The sequence below is a fragment of the Scyliorhinus torazame genome, chromosome 6 (genome assembly GCF_047496885.1).
Source record: "Scyliorhinus torazame isolate Kashiwa2021f chromosome 6, sScyTor2.1, whole genome shotgun sequence".
In the NCBI taxonomy this organism is placed as follows: Eukaryota; Metazoa; Chordata; class Chondrichthyes; order Carcharhiniformes; family Scyliorhinidae; genus Scyliorhinus; species Scyliorhinus torazame.
Window position 1 is genome coordinate 71,243,665 of NC_092712.1, and position 21,256 is coordinate 71,264,920.

The 21,256-nt window shown below is 48.6% G+C and overlaps 1 long non-coding RNA gene across 2 annotated transcripts in view; it reads right to left on the reverse strand.

Annotated features, from left to right (window-relative positions):
• Positions 1-216: 216 nt before the first annotated feature.
• LOC140424829 (uncharacterized) overlaps positions 217-21,256 on the reverse strand; it is a 312,594-nt gene continuing 291,554 nt past the window's right edge. The window contains exons 3-4 of one of the 2 annotated variants that reach the window (XR_011947696.1): positions 3,203-3,327; positions 217-567 (exon numbers count right to left, since the gene is read on the reverse strand). This is a non-coding gene — a long non-coding RNA (uncharacterized lncRNA). The remainder of the gene's footprint in view (positions 568-3,202; positions 3,328-21,256) is intronic. The other variant, XR_011947698.1, reaches the window with a different exon arrangement.

The following is a 21,256-nucleotide window of genomic DNA, read 5'->3' on the forward strand; positions in this document are numbered from 1 at the left end:
TCTATGTCCAATTGACCTGTGTGTGTGTTTTTGTCTGTGTGCGTGATTATCTGTGTGTGTCATTCAGTCGATGTGCTTTGGTATGTGTGCGTGTGTGTGTCGGGGACCGAAACGATTTGAAAGAGTGTTGCCAGTTGTAATGAAATCTAAGTTGACATTTCTATTTGCCAAATTCAATTGTTTGTGACTAAAGTGAAATTGGAAGCAAAATTCATGTTGAAGATGACTTAATTTTCCTTTATTTTTAAGAATTGTTTTCACTGCACTCCTAACCATGATGGATGTGAGTACGAGGAAATGTACTATTTTCTTTCAGAGTGAGTTTGCCAACTTAGCATCAATTAGTGCCAAATTATGACTACTCTTATGCTGTGAACTCGCTCCCATGAGGAAATGGTTTGAATCTAGCCAAGCTTTTATTTCCCTTTGGATTCATATAGATGTCAGAGAAGGAGATCCGTCCCATCAGTCTGCAGTGCATACAAACCCCGGCCTTGGAGGTAATGGTGAAAGGGCAATGAAATGTCTCGTTCCCTCTCTTTGATTTTCTTCATCTGACAAGGCCAGCTGAAAATATCAAAAACCAACATGTCAATTGCCTGAAAAATTAATGAACACTAAGCAATTTTGTTTAACAATATGATTTTGAGGTATTTGTGGTGTACTGGGGGCATTGTGATGATATCATACTCCTGGGACGAGACTATTAAAAAAATGTTTTATTCATGCATGGCATGTGGATGTCACTGGCTGTGCCAGCATTTATTGCCCATCTCTAATTGCCCTTAAACTGATTGCTTGCGCGATCATTTCAGAGAGCATTTAAGAGTCAACCACATTGCTGTGGGGCTGGGGTTTTCTGGAGTCACATGTAGGCCAGACCAGATAAGGATGGCAGATCTCCTTCCCTAAAGGACATTAGTGAACCAGGTGGGTTTTAATGATGATTGACAATGGTTTCAATGATTTTGCGCCCGTGTTGGCTGTAGGTGAGAATGGCGACACGGGTGCAAAATCCCACAAGGATCGGGAAATGGGATTCTCGCAGACGAGATCTCATTTCTTGATTTTCCACGCCTCTCATTAGTGACGAAACAAGGTTCATGCCCACAAAGGGCAAGAACCTCATTTAATTGATTTACATTCATTTTAATCTCATTACCCAGTCTCCCCACCATGTGATTCGCCCCTCACTGAAGAGACATACCTCACCGACTAGTCGGCATATCAACGAGGCTTACAACATGTCTGGAAAAACGTGAATCAGTCGAGGGGATCCCCCTATGGGCGCAAATGTAAGTATAGCCCCCAGGCAAGAGAAAGGCAAGAGGGTGCTGCCCTTTGGCACTTCCCTCTATCACAGATTGGCAGGCAGTGCCAACCTGTGCCAGGTGGTAGTTCCAGAGGCGGACCCTCTGGGCTTCATGTTCTGTTTGTTGGGAGGAAGGAGACTGTTCTAACCCCAAAGGAGGTCCCAGGATTAGGACCATATGGTTTCCCATGACCACCCCGCAATATGAACTTCCCCTTTTAGGGGGCAGGACTTCCCCAGCAAGGGGGCGGGACTGCCCCTTAACAAAGAGAGCCTCAATTGCATAAAAACCCCGGCCTGGGTGCAGTTCCAGGAAGGAGACCCTTAGGGGAGTGGAGGAGTATTGGAATTGTATTGAAATGAACCTTGTTCGGAAATTTCCACTGTCGTCTATGCGTTATGATTATCGCGGCTCCAACAGAGACCTGGGGCGTCATTCTCCGATCCCCCGCCGGGTTGGAGAATCGCCGGGGGCTGCCGTGAATCCTGCCCCCGCCGGTTGCCGAAGTCTCCGGCACCAGATATTCGGCGGGGGCGGGAATTGGGCCGCGCCAGTTGGCGGGCCCCCCCGCTCGATTCTCCGGCCCGGATGGGCCGAAGTCCCGCCGATAAATTGTCTGTCCCGCCGGCGTGGATTAAACCACCTTTTGAACGGCGGGACAAGGCGGCGTGGGCGGGCTCCGGGGTCCTGGGGGGGGCGTGGGGCGATCTGGCCCCGGGGGGGTGCCCCCACGGTGGCCTGGCCCGCGATCAGGGCCCACCGATCCGCGGGCGGGCCTGTGCCGTGGGGACACTCTTTCCCTTCCGCCTCCGCCACGGTCTCCACCATGGCAGAGGCGGAAGAGACTCCCTCCACTGCGCATGCGTGGGAAACTGTCAGCGGCCGCTGACGCTCCCGCGCATGCGCCGCCCGGGGATGTCATTTCCGCGCCAGCTGGCGGGGCAACAAAGGCCGTTTCCGCCAGCTGGCGCCAGTTTTAGGCGCCAGTCGGCGGACATCGCGCCATTTCGGGAGAATTTCGCCCCTGATGTTGATGTTTGTGGTGGGTAGGGGTGAGAGCCCCGATGCTAATGGTGGTGGTGGGACGGGGGGGGATGAGCCCAATCTCTGTGGCTCCATCAGGACCCACCCCACCACATGATGCCATAAACCACGCCCTCCGATTGTTGATTTTCAGAGAGGCTCAAGATCGGGTCAAAGAACCCGATTGTGCAGCTGGAGAGCTGTACGCCGATTTTCAGTCGGAGCATGATACTCTGGAAAAATATGGGAAAATTCCACATATAGTCATCAGTAGACTTTTAATTCCAGATTTTTGATCTGCTAGACGGACAAGGACAGCTGACACATCAGGAAATGAGATCTCATCTGCGAGAATCTAATTTCCTGATCTTTGTGGGATTTTGCACTCATGTCGCCATTGTCACTGACAACCAACTCGGGCTTACTCACTCTTCCAACTTCTTCCATTGGGCAGGACATACAAAAGACTGAGAACACGCACAAACAGTCTCAAAAACAGCTTCTTCCCCGCTGTAATCAGACTCCTAAACGACCCTCTTTTGGACTGACCTGATTAACACTACACCCCTGTGTGCTTCACCCGATGCCGGTGTTTATGTAGTTACATTGTGTACCTTGTATTTAGAACAGCACCTTGTATCATGTACTTAAAGCTGGTTTAGCTCAGTGGGCTAGACAGTTGGTTTGTGATGCAGAATAAGGCCAGCAGCGCAGGTTCAATTCCCGTACCAGCTTACCCAAACAGGCGCCGGAATGTGCTGACTCGGGGCTTTTCACAGTAACTTCATACTTGTGACAATAAAAGATTATTTTATTTTATTTTCATGATCTGTTGAGCTGCTCGCAAAAAATACTTTTCACTGTACCTTGGTACACGTGACAATAAACAAAATCCAATCCAATCCACATGGGTGGATGTTCCCCTCCAAGTCACCCATCATCCTGACTTGGAAATATATCACCGTTCCTTCATTGTCGGTGGGTCAAAATCCTGGAACAGCAAGTAAGTAAAAGTAAAATCATAGAATCATAGAATTTACAGTGCAGAAGAAGGCCATTCGGCCCACTAAAGCCCACGCCCTATCCCCACAAACCCAGTAACCCAACCTAGCTTTGTTTGGACTCGAAGGGGCAATTCAGCACAGCCAATAAACCTATCCTGCACATCTTTGGACTGTGGGAGGAAACCAGAGCACCTGGAGGAAACCCACGTACAAACGTGGAGAAAGTACAAACTCCACACAGACAGTCACCCGAGGCCGGAATTGAACCTGGGTCCCTGGAGCTGAGAGACAGCAGTGCCAGCTACATCATAGTCCCAGGTGACCATAGGCTGTTTTCCCCTTTAAGGTGGTGATCAAGTGGTCACCACACCTCAGACGAGGTAAGAGGTAAGGTTGAGAAGGCGGGGCCTTCATGAATAACTTCAGTTGGTACGGGAATTGAACCCATGCCATTGGCCTCGCTCTGCATCACAAACCAGCCGTCTAGCCAACTGAGCTGAACCGGCCCTCACAGCACTGTGGGCATAATTACATCTCAGGGAATGCAGCAGTTCACAGAGAGAGCTCACTTCCACCTTCTCAAGGGAAAGTAAGTATGGGCAATAAATGCTGGCCTAGCCAGCGACTCCCAAATCCCGTACCAAAATGAATTTAAAAAGAAATTATCAATGGTAAGCCATTCCATCGACCTTGCTGCCATCCCAGAGTTTGGTCTGGTGAATCTCTGTTGTCTTGCCTCGATGGCAAGTATATTCTTCCTTAGGTAAGGATACCAATAGTAGCAGTTTGCCGTTCTGAAAATGGCCCATGCATTCGTACACATGTATTCCATCTGTAAACCAATTCTCAATCCGTACCAGTATATTGCCCCCAAGCCCATGTCCTCTAGCATTATTTTAATAACCTCCTGTGTGGGACCTTATCAAAAGCTTTCTGAAAATCCAGTTATACCAGATCCACTGCTTCTCCTTTAACTATGCTACAGGTAACATCCTCAAAAATCTCCAACATGTTTGTCAAACATGATTTCCCTTTTCATAAATCCATGTTAATTCTGCCCAATCATGTTATAACTTTCTAAGTTTCACACCTTTATAATAGTTTCCAACATTTTTCCTACTACTAACGTCAAACTAACAGGCCTGTAAGCCCTAGTATTCTCTCTTCCTCTTCTTTTAAATAGTGGGGTTACATTTGTTACTTTCCAGTCTGCAGGAACCTTTCCAGAATCTGTTGCATTTTGGAAGATAACCTCCAACGCCTCCATTATCTCTCTCGTCACCTCCTTCAACACTCTTGGATGAAGCTCATCTGGTCCAAGGATATATCAACCTTCAAACCAATTAATTTTTCGAGGACTGCCTCTTTACTAACACTAATTTCGTTCAGTTCCTCATTTTCACAACGTCCTTGGTTCCCTACTATTTCTGGGAGATTTTCTGTATCTTTCTCCATGAAAATAGACACAACTTGCAGGTGGCAATGATCCACCCTTCTGGGTGATAGAGGATGTGGGTTTGGAAGGTGCTATGGAGGGACTTGTGTTTCTAGCTTTAAAATTTAATTCCACTGCACTGTCACATCTCAATTCTGCCACATTTACTTTGTTACTTATATTGTTGATTGTTTCTTTACACCATCCCTGGCGAAATGTCCCTTGTTTTTCCCCAGTGTTTGGTGAAGGCATTATTCCCTTGAATTCCCAAGTGCTTCCAATTAATAATGATCAATAAAGTTGAGAGTAGGGTGTCGGAGATTTATAAGGAATTAATGGACTGGGAGGCAGCCCCGATAGGAGAAGTTAAACGGAAGTGGGAGGAAGAGCTGGGGAGGGAGGTGGAGGCTGAGTTAAGGGAGGAGGCTCTGAGGAGAGTGAATGCAGCCTCTTTGTGTGCTAGGCTTAGCGTCATTCAATTCAAAGTGGTTCATAGAGCGCATATGACGGTGGCCAAATGAACAGGTTCTTTGAGTGGGTGGAGGATAGGTGTGGGCGGTGCACGGGCAGCCTGCGAACCATGTCCACATGTTTTGGGCCTGTCCAAAGCTGGAGGGATACTGGTGAGGTTTCGCTGATGTGATGTCTGAGGTATTGAAGGTGAAGGTTGTCCTGAGTCCAGAAGTGGCGATTGTCAGAGTGGCGGAAGATCTGGGAGTCCAGGGGGCAAGAGGGGCCGACATCTTGGCCTTTGCCTCCCTGGTAGCCCGGAGACGGATCTTGTTGGAATGGAGGGACTCGGGGTTGCCGAAACCGGGGCTGTGGGTGAGTAATCTCGCGGAATTCCCGTAACAGCATCCCCGAACAGGCGCCGGAATGTGGCGACTAGGGGCTTTTCGCAGTAACTTTACTTGTGACAATAAGCGATTTTCATTTCATTTCAATTCCTTAAGCTGAAAAGAAATCAGGTAAGCCTTGAGAGGGTCTGTGGGTGGGTTTTCCCAGAGATGAAAGCCGTTTGGTGACTTCTTTAAGGATAGTTAAGTCAACAGTAGTGAGGGGGGGGGGCTTTATAAGGGGTAAAAATGGGGGAGGCAGGGTGGATGAAGGGAAACGGCAGGGAGGGTTGGGTGGTGGGCCGTTATTTATTGGTTATGAGACTTCCTGTTTGTTCTCTTTTTCATGGTTTTGGTGGTGTTTTATGTAGCTATTTATAAATGCCTTAATAAAAATATATTTTTTAAATGATCGCCTCCGAAAGTAGATCATTTCCACAATCTTGACATGCCACAATGGCTTTTCAGCATTTTTGAGTCCTTTTAATGAATCCTGTAGGACAGGATTACATTTTTGAGCTCTTCAATGATCTGTGATCTACATTCATCAAAGGGAACCTTTTTTCCAAGTTCTTTTGTTGCCAATTTAATGGAATACTATCCCACGAGCATCACCAATAATGTTGCTCTTTAGAGTTACCAATATGATACTGAGTCTCTATTTATGATATGATGTTATGTCCCAACAGCGTCGCCAATACTGTGGGTGTTTCTGTTCCTCTTACTGAACCACAAGGCTTTCCCATATATCGGTCAAATGACCACATAACCAGTTAGTCAGTTCAAGTTCAAAGATGGTTTATTTACACACAAGGGTTACTTTGACATGCAAGCACAATGTACTACAAGTTAAACTACACCTATCAACTACAATAACCTATACTTAACTTCAGGCGACCGACACTGTGCAAGTGGATAAGGCCTTTATCTTGATCTCACGTGGCTGGTTTGAAGAAGTGGCTCTGTCTCTGCTGGGCTCATCCGTCAGGTAGCAATCATTGGTCTTGAACTTGGCTGTCTGGTCGTTATGCTGCAGTTGGGCTGGCACAGGTCGGATGCAAAAAAGGCTGGCACAGGCCGGGTCCAAAAGAGACCGAACACATGGCTGTGTCCCTTTTAATCCTTCTGAGTTTCGCGCACTTTGGGGCAGTCCTTAATTTTGGACCCAATAATTCGACAGGGCTTCGATCACGGTCTTCGATTTCGGCCAATAAAGGGGCGGGTGCCTTGGTGGCTGGGCGGGTCCTTGGCGGTCATTGACCTTGGCAGTTGGGCTCTCTGAGTAAAGGGAGTGGCGCCGATCAGTCTGTGGCTGTATCGGTTTCTCGAGTGCAGTCCTATTGTTCTGGGGAAATGGGCCATTAGAATGCAAACGGGCGGGGGTTTCGATCAGATCTAGCTACCTGCGTTTCAAATACACAGAAGCTCTGTATCTGTCTGAGTCCTGGGTTGGCCATACGTCCCATGGTCCTTTGCAGGTGGCCATCTCAGGTGGCTACATTTTAATGATCTGCGATCAATACTCTTTCCAAGTTACACCGTTATAAATGCTGAATTGATGTCAGATCTTTCAGGTAAAGAAAGTAATTGTTTAGTTTCTCTGCCATTTCCCTATTCTCTGTAATAAATTCTCCTGTCCCCGCTTGTACTGGACCCACATTTGTCCTTTCTAATTCCTTGCTGCATTCCATTCACCACAGAGGGGAATGACATATAGCTACTGTACTATGAGAGTCTGTCGCATACAGGGCTAATATGGGACTGAGTACAGTACCATCCACACAGTGAAGCAAGAGAACACATGACCCACACCCTGAGTAAGTTGGGCAGTGTGTACCAGCAAGCATGGGGACAGCTCCTAGCTTGAACTTTTTACTGGATATGTGCAAGTAGTTCTAAGAGTCAATAAAGGCTTACAGTTAACCGACGTGCGACCAAAGAAGTCTTCAGACCAACTGAACTGTGACCAACACCCTATAAATTTTTAATCATACATCCACTGTACTGAACGTTTGAGGACTCTGGGTCTGTACTTGTTGGAGTTTAGAAGGATGAGAGGGGATCTTATTGGAACTTACAGGATACTGCGAGGCCTGGATAGAGTGGAAGTGGAGAGGATGTTTCCACTTGTAGGAAAAACTAGAACCAGAGGACACCATCTCAGACTAAAGGGACGGTCCTTTAAAACAGAGATGAGGAGGAATTTCTTCAGCCAGAGGGTGGTGAATCTGTGGAACCCTTTGCCTCAGAAGGCTGTGGGGGCCAATTCACTGAGTGTCTGTAAGACAGAGATAGATAGGTTCTTGATTAATAAGGGGATCAGGGGTTATGGGGAGAAGGCAGGAGAATGGGGATGAGAAAACATCAGCCATGATTGAATGGCGGAGCAGACTCGATGGGCCAAGTGGCCTAATTCTGCTCCTATGTCTTATGGTCTTATGGACAACTTTTTAGAACACATTTTTGAATTATTTCCATAACAATTGCTTTTAACATTAAGATCAGTCTGAAAAGTATTTGAAGTTTCTCATGTGGTGGGGAGGGAAATGCGTGGTTGGGATCAGGTAGGATCTTAATACCTTAAAAGCCTCAAACCAGACCCCAATATAATCCAATCCACCCATTTGTGCTTTGAATGACGACAGAACAGAAGCTGTGTGATTCGTATTTCACAGAAATTTGGGGTTTAATACTGGCCAGCCAGGTTTCCTAGGTCCCAGGAAACCCGGCAACTGTTGGGAGGCGAGAGCTGCTTTGTGTAAGAGGTAAGTGCCTTTGGCGCACTGCTTCACGGCAACAGCAGGGGGGTCATTTGAAATCCCAGCTTTGTCAGCAAATTGCCCTGTATGCCGTCACACAATCCACCATTACAAACTCAGCACAGCTTCTGTTGACATGGCCTTGTAACCTTTTTTACCTCTTGCGCCTGAAATAGAAATTTCCTGCCACAGTTGAGCCCTGCGTTATATAGAGAGTAAGCTGGTGGCAGACAAGGGACTGCTTGCATTCAGCCAGATTCTGTGTCTGAGATTTGGCGTCAATTTCCTCAGCGCAGGTACTTCGACAATTAACAGGTCTGCAGGGTCGCAGAAGGAAACAGTGATGTCTCGTCCAGCAGACAAAGTTTAAATAAACTATTTACCAACGTAACTTATACTGTGGCAGCAAGGAAGAGTAGAAGTTCTGACTTCCAAATCTAACATTGATATTATACAAAACAAGCAGTCTGAGAGTCTGGGCTGTTGTGGGACGAGGGGGCGGGGGTGGGCTCCTGACTATTTTCCTGCAAAGCAAATGACAAAATACTACACTCTTGTGGTAAAATACCTGATCCGTGTTGAAATTTTGATTAATGGCCTCTGGTCTGAAACACTGACAAGCTGATATAAATATGCCCAGTGTGCAATAAGAGGCAGGTACTTCCAATTACACCCCTGATCCTTTAGAAACCCCCCTGGTTGTAAATTTCTTAAATTGCACACTGTCAATTAAAAAAAAATAAAGAGAAAATTGAGATACCAGTATTCTTGGAGGAATGCAATTGGCCAAGGCCCCAGATGTTTCGGGTCTCTAGTGATTTGCCTGTAACTGGTCCAGGAAGTTTGAGGAACATTTTGCATTGACATCATTCACTACGAGGTGGAAAAAACATTTACCATGGGAAAGATTTGGGGGCCTATGTCTAGTGATCTGAACAACCAAATATATTGCAAATTTTGTGGAAATCAATCGCTAATCCCATTCCAAAAGAAAAAACGGGTTCAAATCCTTACTGGCAGACCTTCGATGAAGATAGCTTTCATTGTTTTAAATTAACTTGTTTGAATTCTCCCGGTTCTGTAGAAATGATACTCTAGCTGACCGAGACAGGATTGTATTCTCATGTAGATTAAGTTGTCACGGGTTCTTTTCTGAGAAGCTGTTTCTTGTCACAGCCTTTCTGACAGGCCCCGTACCGGATTCCAAGCTGACTCATGGCTGGTTGATGTGAGACAGAGGAAGTGCAAGTCTGCTGTAATCCAAACACAGCAAAAAGTAGCACAGCACAGTGCAAAAAAAAAGAAAAAGTGAGGTGGCCACATGAAATCTGAAGAATTAGGAGACCGTTCTCGAAGGGGAAAAAAAACGACGTAACTTGTTCGGGCTTTACTGCAAGGAAACTGTGAATCAAACTGCAGGTTCAATTCTCTGATCTCAGCAAGCGATCTGACAGAATGGAAAAGCAGTTCGGACAAGTATTCTTATTTCCCAGTTTTTACTGGCGTTCCGCTTTAAGGTGTGCAAGACCAGTTCCAACCAGTATTCTTATTCCCAGTTTTATGAGTCTTTGGTTTTAAGGTGTGTAAGGCCAGTTTGGACCCGTATTGTTATTTCCCTATTTTTACACTTTTTGCCTTGGTGGTAACAAAAAAGTAAGCAAGAAGAAATGGATGCCAAGGGCAAACACAATTATTGTCAAACTATTTTTAATGGTCCATATTAAATTAGAAAGAGTGGGTAATTCTGTTGAATCACTAAAATCAGTTTGGTGAGTGTTATGACCCCTTTAGAACATAGAACATAGACCGTACAATGCAGAAGGAGGCCATTTGGCCCATCAAGTCTGCACCGACCCACTTAAGCCCTTACTTCCACCCTATACCCATATCCCAATAACCCCATCTAACCTTTTTGGACACTAAGGGCAATATAGCATGGCCAATCGACCTAACCTGCACATCTTTGGACTGTGGGAGAAAACTGGAGCACCCGGAGGAAACCCACACAGACACGGGAGAATGTGCCGACTCAGCACAGACAGTGACCCAGCAGGGAATCAAACCTAGGACCCTGGAGCTGTGAAGCCACAGTGCTAGCCGTGTGTGCTACCGTGCTGCTCTTTGAGGGCCAAGGACTGTGCTCCATATGATTCCCCCCTTACACAGCATGGTATGAACTCCCCCGGTGATTGGGGCGAGGTTTCCTACTCAGTACAAAAACCCTGACTTAGGTGAGTGGTCAAGGAGGGTTGCCCTTCGGGGAGAAGAGTTTTAGTGTCATTATTTTGTGTATACTGTAATAAACCTGTTATCATTTCTACCCTACCATGCGTTGCTGTTGTCTCTTTCGTTTGGGTTCCATACTGGCGACAAGGGTGAAGTGGAGCTGCTGTTACTGCCATGCGTTATACCACCAACCCACTTCGTCCAGGCCCACAGAGGCCTCCACTCCGAATGATGAGATGCCGCACATCCGGAAAAATTAACAGTTTGATGCTGGTAACAATGACTGGACCCAGTACGTAGAGCAGGGCAATATTTTTTTCCGGTCGAATGCGATCATTGGGGTTGAACGACAGACCGTTATCCTGCTGACTGCAGTCGAGGGACCCACCAAGATGCTCATCAAGAGCCTCATGCACCCGAGGCTGGACTCCATTTCGCAGTGTTGGCCCTGGTCAAGGCACATCTTAACCCGCAGCCCCCGATAATGGTCCGCCAGTTGCGTTTGCAAAAGGAGAATCAAATGGCGAATGTTTGGTGTGCTTAAGGAACGCTCGCTGCCTCATGTGAGTTTGGGGGCCACATCATCCGAATTCTTACTGGACCGTTTCATCTGTGAGCTCAGAGACATCGATTCCCACATGAAACTCCTTACAAAGGCTGTGTGGGAAATCTGAGCACCCAGAGGAAACCCATGCAGACACGGGGAGAATGTGCAAACTCCACAGAGACAGTCACCGGAGGCCGGAATTGAACCGAGGTCTCTGGAGCTGTGAGGCAGCAGTGCTTACCACTGTGCCACTGTCTGGGAGGAAATCTCTCTAAGTGTGGTCTTGGTGGGGAGAAACTCCCCGAGGCCAAAACAAAGGGCAAAGTGTGGTTGAATAGCAGGGTGATATATAATCACTAGGATTTGGTATAGGACACAATTTCAAAATTTGCAGATAACACAGAAGTATTGTAAACTGTCATGAGCATAGTGATAGACTTCAATAGGACAGGATGGTGGAATGGATGGTCATATGGCAAATATAATTTAATGCAGAGAAATATAAAGTGATCCTGGTAGAAAGAACAAGGAGAGGCAATATAAATTAAAGGTTACATTTCTAGGGTGGACATGTGAGTACATTTTTCTTGTGGAACAAATAAACACTAACTAACTGAAAGCCCCTCAAAGAGGCACTGTGGGCGGCACGGTGGCGCAGTGGTTAGCACTGCTGCCTACGGCACTGAGGACCCGGGTTCGATCCCGGCCCCCGGTCACTGTGTGTGTGGAATTTGCACATTCTCCCCATGTCTGCATGGGTTTCACCCCCACAACCCAAAAGATGTGCAGGTTAGGTGGATTGACCGCTGCCCCTTAATTGGAAAAAGAATAATTGGGTATTCTAAATTTGTATAAAAAAAGGAGGCACTGTAATTGAAAAGAAAACTTATCAATTTAAATTAGCAGCCGGGTTCAATTCTGGCCTCGGGTGACTATCTGCGTGGAGTTTGTACTTTCTATGGTTTTATGATTCTATTAAATTAAGATAGAATGTGGAATTTTGTTATTATTTGGCAGTGTAGCGTAGCAGGCGGGAAAAATGGGTGGAAACCGTTCTAATTTTAAAACTGCCCAGGCAGTTCCAGGGGGCTGTGTCTGGGCAATGCAAGGTGGGTAGGGCCATGGTACTGCCCTGCAATCGCCTTCTCTCTCAGGCGGCTGTACTCACTAGTGCACCTCCGACAGGTTCTGTTCATCAGGTGCCTGCATGGGGGACCTGTCATGATTCACGTCGGTGTGTCCTCACACTGACATAAATGGACAATCTAATGCCCGGAGATTATCCGGCATAAAGGCCTGAAAATTACATTTAAATGTATTAAAATTGGGGTCCTAACGTTCAATGTCAGGATACCTGCGATGTAATTAGCGGCAGGCAGTGACAATCGATCGGGGAAATCCAGCTGCTGTAAAAGCCTGCCTGATTCTCCATCTCCACCACCACCCCAGCCCCCCGAAATGGGAGTGGAAAATCCCTCCCCATAGTTTTTGGGGCTTGGGGATGCATTGATTGGGTAAGGCCTCAAACGTACCCGTGGACAGTGTGGTGTTGGGTGCTCTGAGGTACAGACGAACCAACACGGTTGCGATTGGTACAACGCAGTTTTATTCCAACTTGTGGTTTACAGATTCATAGAATTTACAGTGCAGAAGGAGGCCATTCGGCCCATCGAGTCTGCACCGGCTCTTGGAAAGAGCACCCTACCCAAGGTCAACACCGCCACCCTATCCCCATAACCCAGTAACCACACCCAACACTAAGGGCAGACCTGACTTGGTACTCAGCACGTGGTGAAGTGTGAGTGTCTTGTTAATGAGGTCCTGGCCTTGTCCTGTCTCCAGATGGACTGCCCAGGAGGTGTCGTGTTTCTTGTCTTATACTGTGTCTGCTCTTGTCTGTGATTGGCTGTCGTGTTATGTGTGCTAATTGGTCTGTTGGTCTGTCTATCATGATGTGTGTGTTGTGATGTGTGTTTGAATATCATGACAGACAGCGTGTGCTCGCTCTCTCCGGGGACACCTGAGCGCCACAAAAGAGGGACAAGCAGTCAGTCGTGTCCAATGATCCCGGCCACAGACTGCTGCCTGAGCTTGTTAATGGCCACCTTGACCATGTCCAGGAGCAGGCCCATGAGGAGATCCTGATTTGTCTGCCGCCTGCCCCCCAGCCCCGGACCAGATGAGCAAAGATCAGGAGCATGGGGCTGAAACTCACCTGGCTGGGCTGAAGTCTCTCTCGAATATTTCATGAAGGCCCAAAGTAGTTCTAAGCCTCTGACAGTCAACAGGGAGGCCTTGTCAGCATTCCAGTAAATAAAACTGCCTGAATTATGGAATCATTTGTCGAATTTAATCGATTAAATTACCTTTGAAACATAACCCCACAGGGTTCGTAGTTGTAAAACAAAGCCTGCTAATTAGAATAATTAGGTGCTAACAACAAAGTAATTAATTTCTGTTTTGTTCCCCTGTGATTGCCATTTAGATTCCAACATGTGGAATTGGGAAATTGTTTAATACCAACAGTTATTCTCTCGGCAGCAAGTGGGCAAAACATCACCTGATAGGGAGAGAACATGAATGAAATTTTACACAAAATGTTTGTGCACCGACTGCCTCAAAACTGAGGTAGCTGCAGCAACCAACATGGGATGGGAGTCATATGACACAGGGAAGTTTTGCCCAGGTATACGATTGGATGACTTGGGTCAGTCCTAAGTATTAAAATCCCATACAGACATTTCAACAGCAAATGCTAATGAAGAGTCACCAAGGGGAAACTGTAATGTCTCTGTGAAGCATCGCCAATTGTCATGTAAGGAAGAGGTGATAAATGGCGCACTGTAAACTGTTTCTTTGTTGGGCCAGGTGTCTGACATAAATCAAACCTATTACACTGCTTAGCAATTTCCGAACTCGACCAGCTGAGCAACCTGTGCACGTGGAGTTTCCAAATGTATGTAGAACACTCCTTCTTCCTGTAAGGACACACTCCAATTACCTAACTGTAGAGAAATTGGGTACCTCACCTCCTGACTCCCCAAAACATGTCTACCATCTACAAGGCACAAGTCAGGAGTGTGATGGGATGCTCTCCACTTACCTGGACACTCAAGAAGCTTGACACCATCCAGGTCAAAGCAGCCCACTCGACTGGCATCCTTTCCACAAACATTCACTTCCTCAACCACCGACGGTCAGTAGCAGCCATGTGTACCATCAACAAGATGCAATGCAGGAGCTCACCAAGGCTACTTAGGCAGCACGTTCCAAACCCACGACCACTATGATCTTGAAGGACAAGGGCAGCAGATACATGGGAACACCACCGCCTGGAAGTTCCCCTCCAAGTTACTCACCATCTCGACTTGGAAATCTATCGCTGTTCCTTCACTGTCGCTGGGTCAAAATCCTGGAATTCCCTCGCTAATAGCACAGTGGATGTACCTACACCACATGGACTGCAGCAGTTCAAGAAGACAGCTCACCGTCACCTTCTCAAAGGCAATTAGGAATAGGCAACAAATGCTGGCCTAGCCAGCGAAGCCCACATCCTGTAAATTAATTTAAATAAAGCCAAACAAAAAGCCAAAGACTATAGATGCCCAAGTGTACACTGCCAGGGTTTAACCAGCAATGACCAAAGACTGCAAATTACCAGTGATGAGACGTAGTGAGTTGCCTGCTGCTTATCTAGATGCCTAATGCTGGTGATTGGCTTGCAGGACAAGGAACAAAGTGAAAAGGGTTCCTGTTGTGGCTATGGTGGGCCTACCCTCCAATGCCCCAGCAACAAAACAGCCAGCTGGTTAATCATTAACAATAGACCTGCCTGGTACAAGGATCAAATCGCAAAGCATTCCACAGAGGACTGAATTTGTACCTATCTTTTACCACAAGTGTGTTACGTTGGATTTATCCTGACCCCATAAATTGCCCTTGTTACCTTCCACCAGCAGGAAGAATAGTCACGAGTTGTCCATCACAGTGGCAAATTTCAGACCTTGGTTGTGCTGGTTGCAGGAGTCCCACAGCGCAGATCTGTCCAGATAATCACCGGTGTGTGGCACCAAGTACTCCCAAAACACAGGTGCTGTACTGACCCAACTTGGTGATGCAGGAAGGTCCATATGTCCAGCAGCATGGTGCAGCCCATCATGACCAGGAGGTGAATGGCAGGAACTGGTTTGCCCCAGCAGAGTGGTGTGCAGTACATCAGGTGTTGCACAGCACTAAGGCAGGAAGGCATTATTGCACTCACCTTCAAGTCTCTTGTGAACTGTGAACCACCTTGTGCATGCCTTCTTTGGCAGTCGGGTTTGAGACCGACATAATTTCACACTGGATTGGAAGGCCTGACAAGATGCCGATGGTCAGTTGTTTTAATGAGCATTCGTGAGATACAATTTAATACAAATGGCCTTCACGCTACCAACCAGCTGGAAAACCAACCCACCATTAACTCACCATTGGGAGCATTGCAATGTGGTTTTAAGCCAGCGGATTTCTGACTTTCTGACTCCCATTAGATTCTCTCCTCCCGCCTGTCACCAAACCTGTCGTGGGGGTATGGGAGTATTACACTCTATGGGCGCGATTCTCTGAAATGGAGACAGAGTGTTTGCGCCGTCAAGGTTCACGATGGCGCAAAACGACCCCTTTCCCGACCAATTCAGGGCCCGATAATGGGTTAGGAGTGGCGCCGCGTCATTTACGTGCGCCAGGCCATGGCGCCGCGTAAAGGCGGTGCCACATACATGACGCAGCCGGCGGCGCATAACTGGCATCACCTGCGCATGCACGAGTTGGCTGGCACCAACCCGCGCATGCGTGGTTGCCGTCCTCTCCGAGTCCGCCCCGCACGAAGATGTCCGACGGATCTTGCGGGGCTGCGGAAGAAAGGAGGTCCTCCTTCAGAGAGGTCAGCCCGACGATCGGTGGGCACCGATCACGGGCCAGACCCCATTTGAGGCCCCCTCCGGTGCAGGATCCCCCCTCCACCCCCCCCCCCCCCCCCCGCAGGCCGCCCCCCCAGCATTCCCGCGCTGTTCCAGCCGGCTGTGACCAGGTGTGGATGGCGCCGGGGGGAACCCGGCGCTTTGGGCAGGCCGCTCGGCCCAACCGGCACTGAGAATCGCGGGGGTACCGGTGAATCGCCATTTTGGTTGTCTCGGGCGATTCACTGGACCGTACCGTGCAAAACACGATTGTGCCGATCTGGCCGCTTCCGTGAATCGCGGGAGGGCGTCGGACCAGCATGGTGGGAAAATTTGGTGACCCAGGCGATTCTCTGAAACGGCGCTGGAGCAGAGAATCGTGCCCTATGTCTTTATTTATCACCTCATTATTTAGAAAAAACACCCTCATTAATAAAAACCTATTGACTATATTTACATTCCTTCAACTATGTAATCCAATATAAAAACAAACATTTCATTCATGTGCTTAATCCCTTAAAAAACAAGCACTAGAATTCATTGTCCCACTTTAAAGTATCGAGAAGAACTTGTAGCTGTCAGTCAAACTGTTAAATGGAAGATTATAAAATTAGTCGTACAGCATTAATCCAGTAATGACAGATTTGGAGTATGTCAGGGGACAGAATTATTTCCTTTCACACTCAACACAGTTTTTTCAAAGATTTAATGGGTAGGAGTTTTGAATATCTTGACAGCTTGACATTTGCTTTTGACAATTATTTCTGACACATTTGACACTTTTGACATTCCTCTTTGACACTTTTAATAGTTCATTTTGATAATTTTAACTTCTTGACTGCTCTCTTGACAATTCCAAATAATTTATATACCATTTACAGGTGTTCATGTCCACTTTTATAAATCCCAAAGGACAATTGACCTCTCCCAAAGGACACCTGACCTCCCCCAAAGGTGTCCTGAGATAATGGCCAAAGGAGTACCCTACTTCCCCAAAAGGGCACCCATCTCTTCTAAGAACTCCACAAAGCTAAGACCTGTGGCGTCATTCTCCGACCCCCCACCGGGTCAGAGAATGGCCGTTGGCCGCCGTGAATCCCGCCCCCGCCGAAGTCTCCGGTACCGGAGATTGGGCGGTAATCGGGCCGCGCCGGTTGGCGGAAGCCCCCGCTCAATTCTCTGGCCCGGATGGGCCAAAGTCCAGCCCAGAAATTGCCTGTCCCGCCGGCGTAAATCAAAGCTGGTGGGCGAAATTCTCCCCCAACAGCGCGATGTCCGCCGACTGGCGCCAAAAATGGCGCCAATCAGACGGGCATCGCGCCGGCCCAAAGGTGCGGAATGCTCCGCATCTTTGGGGGCCGAGCCCCAACATTGAGGGTCTAGGCCGGCGCCGGAGGGATTTCCGCCCCGCCAGCTGGCGGAAATGGCGTTTGTTGCCCCGCCAGCTGGCGGAAATGGCGTTTGGTGCCCCGCCAGCTGGCGCGGAAATGCGGTGCATGCGCGGGAGCGTCAGCGGCCGCCGACAGTTTCCCGCGCATGCGCAGTGGGGAGAATCTGTTCCGCCTCCGCCATGGTGGAGGCCGTGGCGGAGGCGGAAGGGAAAGAGTGCCCCCACGGCACAGGCCCGCCCGCGGATCGGTGGGCCCCGATCGTGGGCCAGGCCACCGTGGGGGCACCCCTTGGGGTCAGATCGCCCCGCGCCCCCCCCAGGACCCCAGGGCCCGCCCACGCCGCCTGGTCCCGCCGGTAAATACCAGCTTTGATTTACGCCGGCGGGACAGGCAATTTCTGGGCGGGACTTCGGCCCATTCAGGCCGGAGAATTGAGCGGGGGGTCCCGCCAACCGGCGCGGCCCAATTCCCGCCCCCGCCCAATCTCCGGTACCAGAGATTTCGGCGGGGACGGGGGCGGGATTCATGGCGGCCAACGGCCATTCTCCGACCCGGCGGGGGGTCGGAGAATGACGCCCGGTATTTACCGGCGGGACCAGGCGGCGTGGGCGGGCTCCGGGGTCCTGGGGGGGGTACGGGGCGATCTGACCCCGGGGGGTGCCCCCACGGTGGCCTGGCCCGCGATCGGGGCCCACCGATCCACGGGCGGGCCTGTGCCGTGGGGGCACTCTTTCCCTTCCGCCTCCGCCACGGCCTCCACCATGGCGGAGGCGGAAGAGACTCTCCCCACTGCGCATGCGCGGGAAACTGTCGCCGGCCGCTGACGCTCCCGCGCATGCGTCGCATTTCCGCGCCAGCTGGCGGGGCACCAAACGCCATTTCCGCCAGCTGGCGGGGCAACAAACGCCATTTCCGCCAGCTGGCGGGGCGGAAATCCCTCCGGCGCCGGCCTAGCCCCTCAATGTTGGGGCTCGGCCCCCAAAGATGCGGAGCATTCCGCACCTTTGGGCCGGCGCGGTGCCCGTCTGATTGGCGCCGTTTTTGGCGCCAGTCGGCGGACATCGCGCCGTTGCGGGAGTATTTCGCCCCTGATCTTGCCAGGTCTATTGTACACACATGTTTATAACTCCTGGTGATGAAACTGACTGGAGGCAGCTGCTGTTTTATATACAAATTCCTACTACCCCCTCTACACCGCCCCCCCCCCCCCCCCCCACCCCCACCCCGCAAACCCACACCCATCCCCATCCCCTCCTCTGCCATTTAAATGGTAGGCTAGCTAGAGGCTCTCTGTTGTTGTGAAAATCCAGGCCATATTATATTGCATTAACTCATTTGTGCTTTTGCCTCAATGGATTTGATATAAATCCAGTCCCAGGACATCCTCATTAAAAGGAAATGACGTTTTGCAGAGTCATGGCAGTTCCAAGTTAAAATTACTTTACAGCATATGTGGGCAACTCCAGTTGAAAGAAGGACAATAAGTGTTTGGGCTGAGAATTGATGGAGGCATTGCATTTCGGAGATTAATTACATTAGTCATAGAATCCCTACAGTGCAGAAGGAGTCCATTCAGCCCATCGAGCCTGCACCGACCCTCCGAAAGAGCACTTTACCTAGGTCCACTCACCCACCCACCCCGCCCTTTCACCATAATCCTAACTGCACAACACTGAACACTAAGGGGCAATTTTGCACGACCAATCCCCCTAACCTGTGCATCTTCAGACTATGGGGGGAAACCAGATTACCCGGAGGAAACGCATGCAGACACTGGGGGCTGGGTTCTCCGTTCCTGAGCCTAAGCACTGATACCAACGGAAGATCCATGGAGTTCCACGACAGAAAGATCGGCGCCATACCTGCACCAATTGCACTACCGGTGAGGGACTAGCACCGGCGCCATGTGGAACACCCACAGAACATGCAAAAAATGGTGGCGGAATCGACGGGTCCATGATGGACACGCGCAGGGCTGACAAGCTGCAGCCACGCATGCACTTACACCCCCACTCACGCACCGATCGCGTCCGAAAAGATGGCCCTGGTTCTGCTGGACCGTGACCCCGTCCATCCCAACCCCACAGACCACCTCCTGGCCACCTCCCCACCGCTCCCCCCAGCCCTGACAGAAGCCCCCCAGCTGGCGGCACGAATGTCGGTGAAGTATGGCAGTGCTGGACACTGTCTGTACACCTTCTCTATCTCTCCGCAGCCTCCACGCCAGGTTCGCTGAGAGCACACGTGGACCGCGACGTTGGGAACACGGGCCATTGGAGGCGGAGCATAATGGGTGGGCCCGTTAATGCGATGTGACCGAGGTTGCAACTGTGCGCGCCGTGCATCATAATGACGCCATTTTGGAGGGGCGGAATATCGCGATTTAGTGTTAAACCGGCGCCTGCTGCGATTTCGGCATCGGGAGCTATTTTCTGCCCGATCACCGTTCGTAATTTCGCCGTTCATAACCGGAGAATCCAGCCCTGGGAGTATGTACAAACTCCATAGTCACTCAAGGCTGGAATTGAACCCGGGTCCCTGGTGCTGTGAAACAGCAGTGCTAACCATTGTGCCACTGTGCTGCCATTAAAATGGATTACTGGGGCAAAATAAAAGTTATACTGACTAACTTTAGCCCTAACCTAGCAGCAATCAGAAGATTGTGGACTTATATGTGTCCTGTATGCTTCTTTTACAGTGATATTCATTACTTCTCTGGTCTTGTTAAAATGGCACAACGTCTTCTGGACCTTCTGCCTGGCACAGATGATCCCAACCCTGTTTGTTCTTTGGGTTGGGCCATTCTTAAGATTCACAACCGTTTGAGTGGAGGAATTTCTCCTCATGTGCCATTAGTTGTGTTCATTCTAGAAGGAATAGACTCTTTATTACTTCCAATTGGCAGTGCACAAACGAGATATCCTTACCTGCTAAAATTAGCAGAAAGGATGGATGGCTAATACAAGTAAAGCTGAGTCTAGTGTTTTTAAGGTCAATGATTAAGCTTCCTATGCTATTAGGAATGAAGATTGCTGCTTTAAGTTAATGTTGCCAGGTAATCCCTGTGACACAGAGACCTTGGATAGCATTTCACGGGATTAGAAAATAAAAATGAATATTTCCTTTTATAGTACTTATTACAAGGTTTGCCCGCACTAAGATGGTAATAGCCATGGTAATGCCTCGCAGTTGGGTACTTATTGAATAGTGAATGAAGTAATTGGTGAAAAATGTACTTGTCTTGCTATTTGTTTTATGCTGGAAGAATGTTCCTCAACCCTGGATCAACTTTGATTAAGTATGTGTCCACATGCATAATTGAATATTTGTCACGGAGATTTCATATGTAGCCATTAATGCTAGACTTCCATTAGAATTACGTAGAAAATAGTTTGACAGTTTATATTCCCCAAATGAGATTGTGTTGGAAAGGCAAAAAAATAATCTCTGCTGGTCTCAGCTTGTTCTTGACTCAGTCAACAATGGAGAGGCTGCTTTGTTTAATATACGTTTCATTCTAAATATTTTTTCAAACCAATGTAGGCTTGTAACATTTACAGAATATTATAGCCCCCCCTTTGCGCTGAGGAAACAAGGTCACAAGTACCCTTTGCGCTGAGGAAATAATTTCTCAGTCAGTTAGTTTAGACATGAGATCAGTTGCCAAGTGAGACCTGCCAATCATTGGTCCTGTCCCACAACCCATAAAGAGTCCAGAATGGATAATTCAAGTCAAATGTTCATAAGGAAGTACTTGTGTTTAGTGTTCGCAACAGATTGTGTTT